Here is a 7,500-nt window from a genome sequence, read left to right as displayed (position 1 = left end):
GGCTCTCCCCGGCCTGGCTAGGGGTCTGAAGCTGGGACCGGCCCCGGGGCTCGTGCTCCGTCCGGCAGGGCCCGGGGTGCGGGAGCCCCCCGTCCTGCAAGCCAGCCGAGGGTCCGGGCGCTGGAGACAGGGGTCCACCGGGGCCCAGGGAGGCTCTCCCCGGCCTGGCTGCATTCAGAAGCAAGCACCGGGCCCGTGAGCCGGGGTGGCTTGCTTTTTTATTCTACGCTGGCGGAACGGAATTTTCCGTCCACCCCTATACGACCGTGTGGTGCGGGAGCACCCGTCCTGCGGCCTGGTGAGGGTCCGGGTGCCCGTGACGGGGTCCATCGGGCCAAGGGAGGCTTCCCAGACCTGGCTGGGATCAGAAGCAGGGACCGGGCCAGGTGGGTGTGTAGCTGGCTAAGTCTTTTCCTTGCGGAAGTAGGAGTTTGGTTAGGGCTGGGCGGAATTTGCGGAATGCCTCTTCGCGGAATTTTGAAAAAAAATTGTGGAAAACGAGCGCACAACCTGAGGGACCGTGTGCCCGGGACTGGGGTCCCTCATGCTTGGGCAGGCTCCCCTATCTCCCCGGCCTGGCTGCGTTGAGAAGCAGGGATTGGCCCCGGGCCTCCTGATTTTTGGTCAGGGCCCGGGATCCCATGTCCTGCGGCCTGCCAAGTGTCCATCTGCCCGGGACAAGGGACCCTGGTGCAGAGCCCCGGAGCCCTGCAAGGGCAGGCGGGAGCCCTACCGCTATGGCTCGGTGTGGGCAGCTGGGAGTCCTTTCGGTCCCGGCCATCTGGTCGCACCATTCCCTCGGCCATCTGGTCGCGCGCAATGCTTTCCAATGGGGCTACCAGATGGCCGGTCCGGCCTGGAATTCCCGATAAGGGTCCATTCGCCTCGCGGATCCCAGCCAGGGCTCCAGGAGGCCGGGCGCGTCCACGCCTAGGGTCCCCTCCGTCACTCGGAGCGCGAGGGTTACAAGAAAGGTGGGTAGCCTTCCTCCGGATTAGTAGGGGCAGGGTATGCCGGGACACCCCTCCTGGGGATTGTGGTTCTCAGGCGGGGACCAGATGGGCCAAGCGTGGACGACACCTCCCCGGGGCGTCCCGTGCTCCCTCCTCCAGCCCGCGGTGAGGCAAAGTGCCCAGGACGGGCTCCATGGGTCCCCCAGGCGTCCACCGAGGCCTGCAGCCCCAAAGCCCTGCAGCCCTGGAGCCCTTCAGCCCGGAGCCCTGGAGCCCTGCAGGCCCGGAGCCCTGCAGGCCCGGAGCCCTGCAGGCCCGGAGCCCTGCAGCCCCGGAGCCCTGCAGCCCCGGAGCCCTGCAGCCACCGAGGCCTGCAGCCCCAAAGCCCTGCAGCCCTGGAGCCCTTCAGCCCGCAGCCCTGGAGCCCTTCAGCCCGGAGCCCTGGAGCCCTGCAGGCCCGGAGCCCTGCAGGCCCGGAGCCCTGCAGGCCCGGAGCCCTGCAGGCCCGGAGCCCTGCAGGCCCGGAGCCCTGCAGCCCCGGAGCCCTGCAGGCCCGGAGCCCTGCAGGCCCGGAGCCCTGCAGCCCTGCAGCCCCGGAGCCCTGGAGCCCTGCAGCCCCGGATCCCTGCAGCCCCGGATCCCTGCAGCCCCGGAGCCCTGCAGCCACGGAGCCCTGCAGCCCTGCAGCCCTGGAGCCCCGGAGCCCTGGAGCCCTGCAGCCCTGGAGCCCTGCAGCCCTAGAGCCCCGGAGCCCCGGAGCTCTGCAGCCCCGGAGCCCCGGAGCCCTGCAGCCCCGGAGCCCCGGAGCCCTGGAGCCCTGCAGCCCCGGAGCCCTGCAGCCACGGAGCCCTGCGTGGGCAGGCGGGAACCCCAGCGCGAAGGCTCGGGGTTGGACAGATGGGAGTCCTTTCAGTCCCGGCCATCTGGTTGCACCTTTCCCCCCTCGGCCATCTGGTCACGCGCAATGCTTTCCAATGGGGCGACCAGATGGCCGGGCCGGCCTGGAAGTCCCGATGAGGGTCCATTTGCCTCCCGGATCCCAGCCAGGGCTCCAGGAGGCCGGCCGCGTTCGCCCCTAGGGTCCCCTCCGTCACCCGGAGCGCGCGGGTTACAAGAAAGGACGGTAGCCTTCCTCCGGATTAGTAGGGGCAGGGTATGTCGGAACACCCCCCCCCCGAGGCCGGCAGTTCCTTGCCGGGGACCTGATGGGCTACGCCCAGGCAACATCCTCCCAGGCCTCCGGGGCTTCCCTCGTCCGGCCCGCGGCGTGGCAAAATGCCCAGGGACGGGCTCCACGGGTCCCGGGCAGTCCTCCGCCGGGCGCCCGGGCCCCGAGAGCTCCGGTTGTCCTCCCCGTGCCTGAGGCCCAGCCGGGGTCCCCCGAGCCCACCCCGGGAAGCAGAGCCCCCCCCGAGCCCTTGGCGGGTGGGTGGGCAGGTGGGAGCCCGACCGCTATGGCTCGGACAGACGGGAGTCCTTTCAGGCGCCGGCCATCCGGTCGCTCCTTTCCCCTCGGCCATCTGGTCGCGCGCGCAATGCTTTCCAATGGGGCTACCAGATGGCCGGGCCGGCCTGGAAGTCCCGATGAGGGTCCATTTGCCTCCCGGATCCCAGCCAGGGCTCCAGGAGGCCGGGCGCGTTCGCCCCTAGGGCCCCCCTCCATCACCCGGAGCGCGCGGGTTACAAGAAAGGGGGGGTAGCCTTCCTCCGGATTAGTAGGGGCAGGGTATGCCGGAACACCCCTCCGGCGCTGGCGGTTCTTTGCCGGGGACCAGATGGGCTGCTCCCGGGCAACATCCTCCCAGGCCTCCGGGCCTCCCTCCTCCGGCCCGCGGCGTGGCAAAGTGCCCAGGACGGGCTCCATGGGTCCCCCAGGCGTCCACCGAGGCCTGCAGCCCCAAAGCCCTGCAGCCCTGGAGCCCTTCAGCCCGGAGCCCTGGAGCCCTGCAGGCCCGGAGCCCTGCAGGCCCGGAGCCCTGCAGCCCCGGAGCCCTGCAGGCCCGGAGCCCTGCAGGCCTGGAGCCCTGCAGGCCCGGAGCCCTGCAGCCCCGGAGCCCTGCAGCCCCGGAGCCCTGCAGCCCCCGAGGCCTGCAGCCCCAAAGCCCTGCAGCCCTGGAGCCCTTCAGCCCGGAGCCCTGGAGCCCTGCAGGCCCGGAGCCCTGCAGGCCCGGAGCCCTGCAGGCCCGGAGCCCTGCAGCCCTGGAGCCCTGCAGCCCCGGAGCCCTGCAGCCCCGGAGCCCTGCAGCCCCGGAGCCCTGCAGCCCCGGAGCCCTGCAGCCCCGGAGCCCTGCAGCCCTAGAGCCCCAGAGCCCCGGAGCCCTGCAGCCCCGGAGCCCTGCAGCCCCGGAGCCCTGGAGCCCTGCAGCCCCGGAGACCTGCAGCCACGGAGCCCTGCGTGGGCAGGCGGGAACCCCAGCGCGAAGGCTCGGAGTTGGACAGATGGCAGTCCTTTCAGTCCCGGCCATCTGGTTGCACCTTTCCCCCCTCGGCCATCTGGTCACGCGCAATGCTTTCCAATGGGGCGACCAGATGGCCGGGCCGGCCTGGAAGTCCCGATGAGGGTCCATTTGCCTCCCAGATCCCAGCCAGGGCTCCAGGAGGCCGGCCGCGTTCGCCCCTAGGGTCCCCTCCGTCACCCGGAGCGCGCGGGTTACAAGAAAGGACGGTAGCCTTCCTCCGGATTAGTAGGGGCAGGGTATGTCGGAACATCCCCCCCGAGGCCGGCAGTTCCTTGCCGGGGACCAGATGGGCTACGCCCAGGCAACATCCTCCCAGGCTTCCGGGGCTTCCCTCGTCCGGCCCGCGGCGTGGCAAAGTGCCCAGGGACGGGCTCCACGGGTCCCGGGCAGTCCTCCGCCGGGCGCCCGGGCCCCGAGAGCTCCGGTTGTCCTCCCCGTGCCTGAGGCCCAGCCGGGGTCCCCCGAGCCCACCCCGGGAAGCAGAGCACCCCCCCCGAGCCCTTGGCGGGTGGGTGGGCAGGTGGGAGCCCTACCGCTATGGCTCGGACAGACGGGAGTCCTTTCAGGCGCCGGCCATCCGGTCGCTCCTTTCCCCTCGGCCATCTGGTCGCGCGTGCAATGCTTTCTAATGGGGCTACCAGATGGCCGGGCCGGCCTGGAAGTCCCGATGAGGGTCCATTTGCCTCCCGGATCCCAGCCAGGGCTCCAGGAGGCCGGGCGCGTTCGCCCCTAGGGCCCCCCTCCATCACCCGGAGCGCGCGGGTTACAAGAAAGGGGGGGTAGCCTTACTCTGGATTAGTAGGGGCAGGGTATGCCGGAACACCCCTCCGGCGCTGGCGGTTCTTTGCCGGGGACCAGATGGGCTGCTCCCGGGTAACATCCTCCCAGGCCTACGGGGCTTCCCTCCTCCGGCCCGCGGCGTGGCAAAGTGCCCAGGGATGGGCTCCACGGGTCCCGGGCAGTCCTCCCCCGGGCGCCCGGGCCCGCGGGCCCCGAGAGCTCCGGTGGTCCTCCCCATGCCTGAGGCCCAGCCGGGGTCCCCCGAGCCCACCCCGGGAAGCAGAGACCCCCCGAGACCTTGGCGGGTGGGCAGGCGGGAGCCCTACCGCTATGGCAGACGGGAGTCTTCAGGTGCCGGCCATCTGGTCGCTCCTTGCCCCTCGGCCATCTGGTCGCGCGCAAGGCTTTCCAATGGGGCGACCAGATGGCTGGGCCGGCCTGGAAGTCCCGATGAGGGTCCATTCGCCTCCCGGATCCCAGCCAGGGCTCCAGGAGGCCGGGTGCGTTCGCCCCTTGGGTCCCCTCCGTCACCCGAAGCGCGCGGGTTACAAGAAAGGGGGGTAGCCTTCTTCCGGATTACTAGGGACAGGGTATTCTGGGACCCCTCTCGGTCCTCAGCCGGCAGCTGGATGGGCCCGGATGCCGCCCCACCCCCGGGGCCTGCCGCGTGGCAGGGTGCCCGGGACGGGGTCCGGAGGGCCCGGGGAGGCTTCCTCTGTGCCTGCGGTCCTGGGAGCCCCGGCTGGGTCCAAGGGCCGGGCCTCTGGTCGGGGTCTCCGGCCCCGTCCCCCGGCACTGCCAAAGGCCCGGGATGGGCTTCCATTGTGGCCGGGGAGCCTCCCCTCGCTGGCTTGGGTTCAGGAGCTCCGGCCGGGCCCCTGGGGGCCCCGGGGAGGGCGGCCTCCCCACCCCGGGCTCCGTCCTGGGTCCTGCCGCGTGGCAGGGTGCCTCGGGCGGGGTCCGGAGGGCCCGGGGAGGCTCCCCCTGTGCCTCCGGGCCTGGGAGACCCGGCTGGGTCCAGGGGCCTGGTCGGGCCCCGGGTTGGGGTCTCCGTCCCCTGGCCCCGTCCCCCGGCCTGCGGCACTGCCAAAGGCCCGGGACGGGGTTCCGTTGTGGCTGGGGAGCCTCCCCTCGCTGGATTGGGTTCAGGAGCTCCGAACGGGCCCCTGGGGGCCCCGGGGAGGGCGGCCTCCCCACCCCGGGCTCCGTCCTGGGTCCTGCCGCGTGGGAGGGTGCCTGGGGCGGGGTCTGGAGGGCCCAGGGAGGCTCCCCCTGCGCCTCCGGGCCTGGGATCCCCGGCTGGGTCCAGGGGCCCGGTCGGGCCCCGGGTTGGGGTCTCCATCCCCTGGCCCCGTCCCCCGGCCTGCGGCACTGCCAAAGGCCCGGGACGGGGTTCCGTTGTGGCCGGGGAGCCTCCCCTCGCTGGATTGAGTTCAGGAGCTCCGGCTGGGCCCCTGGGGGCCCCGGGGAGGGCAGCCTCACCACCCTGGGCTGCGTCCTGGGTCCTGCCGCGTGGCAAGATGCCTGGGGCGTGGTCCGGAGGTCCCGGGGAGGCTCCCCCTGCGCCTCTGGGCCTGGGAGCCCCGGCTGGGTCCAGGGGCCCGGTCGGGCCCTGGGTCGGGGTCTCCGTCCCCTGGCCCCGTCCCCCGGCCTGCGGCACTGCCAAAGGCCAGGGACGGGGTTCCGTTGTGGCCGGAGAGCCTCCCATCGCTCATCTGGGTTCAGGAGCTCCGGCCAGGCCCCTGGGGGCCCCGGGGAGGGCGGCCTCCCCACCCCGGGCTCCGTCCTGGGTCCTGCCGTGTGGCAGGGTGCCCGGGGCAGGGTCCGGAGTGCCCGGGGAGGCTTCCCCAGCGCCTCCGGGTCTGGGAGCCCCGGCTGGGTCCAGGGGCCCGGTCGGGCCCCGGGTCGGGGTCCCCGGCCCCTGGTCCCTTCCCCCAGCCTGCCGCTCTGCCAAGGGCCCGGGACTGGGGTCTGTCGGTCCCGTGCAGGCCTCTCCTGCTTGTCAAGGTTTTCTGCGGGCCCCGGGTCGGAGGGCCCGCCGGGTCCCCCACGCAGCCTCCATGGCTGAGGCCCAGCCGGGGCCCTGGGCCTCCGGCCCCCCATGCCCCGGCACCCGCTCACTCGTGTGTTGTGGCCAGAGCGACCAGATACCTTCCCTTCTGAGCCCGGCCATCTGGTCGCGCCTGTCCCCCCTCGGCCATCTGGTCACGCACGTCCCATTTTTCTAAGTTTCCTTCGGCCATCTGGTCGCGCACGTCCCATTTTTCTAAGTTTCCTTCGGCCATCTGGTCGCGCACAATGCTTTCCTATGGGGGCGACCAGATGGCCGGGCTCGCCTGGAAGTCTCGATGAGGGTCCATTTGCCTCCCGGATCCCAGCGAGGGCTCCAGGAGGTCGGGTACATTCGCGCCTTGGGTCCCCTCTGTCATCTTGTGCGCACGGATTACAAGAAAGGGGGGTAATTTTCCTCCGGATTACTAGGGAGAGGGTCAATCAGACCAAAGTGATGTTTGGCGATCCTGAATCAGGGGAAGGCAGACCCGGGGCCCGCAGGGGCCCGGGTACGCTCCTGCCTCTCAGCCCCTTCCCGATGGTCCTTTCTCTCCGAGTTTTCTGTGTCAGAGCCCCGTGAGGTCCGTGGATCCCGAGACAGGGGAAGGCAGCACCCGGGCCCGCCCGAAGCGGGGCCCCCAGGGGCCCGGGTACGCACACCTGCCTCTCAGCTCCCTTCCCGATGGTCCTTTTTCTCCGAGTTTGCTGGGTCAGAGCTCCGTGAGGTCCAGGGATCCCGAGATGGGGGAAGGCAGACCCGGGGCCCGCCTGCTGGGGCCCCCAGGGGCCCGGGTACGCTCCTGCCTCTCAGCCCCTTCCCGATGGTCCTTCTTTCGCCGGGTTTGCTGGGTCAGACCTCCGTGAGGTCCGGCGATCGTGAGACGGGGGAAGGCAGACCGGGGGCCCGCCCACCGGGGCCCCCAGGTGCCCGGGTACGCACCTGCCTCTCAGCCCCTTTCCGATTGTCCTTTTTTCTCCGGATTTGCTGGGTCAGACCTCCGTGAGGTCTGGCGACCGCGAGACGGGGAAGGCAGCGCCTGGGCCCGCCCGCCGGGGGCCCCGGTGTGCGCCTGCCTCCTGGCCCCTGTCGATGGGCCCTCCCTTCCAGCCCCGGGAGCAGGCAGGGATGTGAAGCCGCCATCCCCTGCCCCGCGCAGGGCGGCCTGCAGAGGGGATGCCCTAGCCGTACTCTGATCGATTGGGCACTCTTGGTCCGTTTAGGGATGGACTGCTTGGCCAGCCTCGGCTGTTGTTTC

General features: G+C 71.7%; 1 protein-coding gene across 1 annotated transcript in view; it reads left to right on the top strand.

The window, feature by feature from the left end:
• The window catches only part of PIK3C2B (phosphatidylinositol-4-phosphate 3-kinase catalytic subunit type 2 beta), a 692,267-nt gene that overhangs the window by 128,472 nt on the left and 556,295 nt on the right, over positions 1-7,500 (top strand). The gene's annotated exons all lie outside the window — the stretch shown is intronic.

Source organism: Triturus cristatus, chromosome 1_1 (genome assembly GCF_964204655.1).
Source record: "Triturus cristatus chromosome 1_1, aTriCri1.1, whole genome shotgun sequence".
NCBI lineage: Eukaryota > Metazoa > Chordata > Amphibia > Caudata > Salamandridae > Triturus > Triturus cristatus.
The sequence above is the reverse complement of the archived record's forward strand: the minus strand, read 5'-3'. Positions and strand labels throughout refer to the sequence as shown.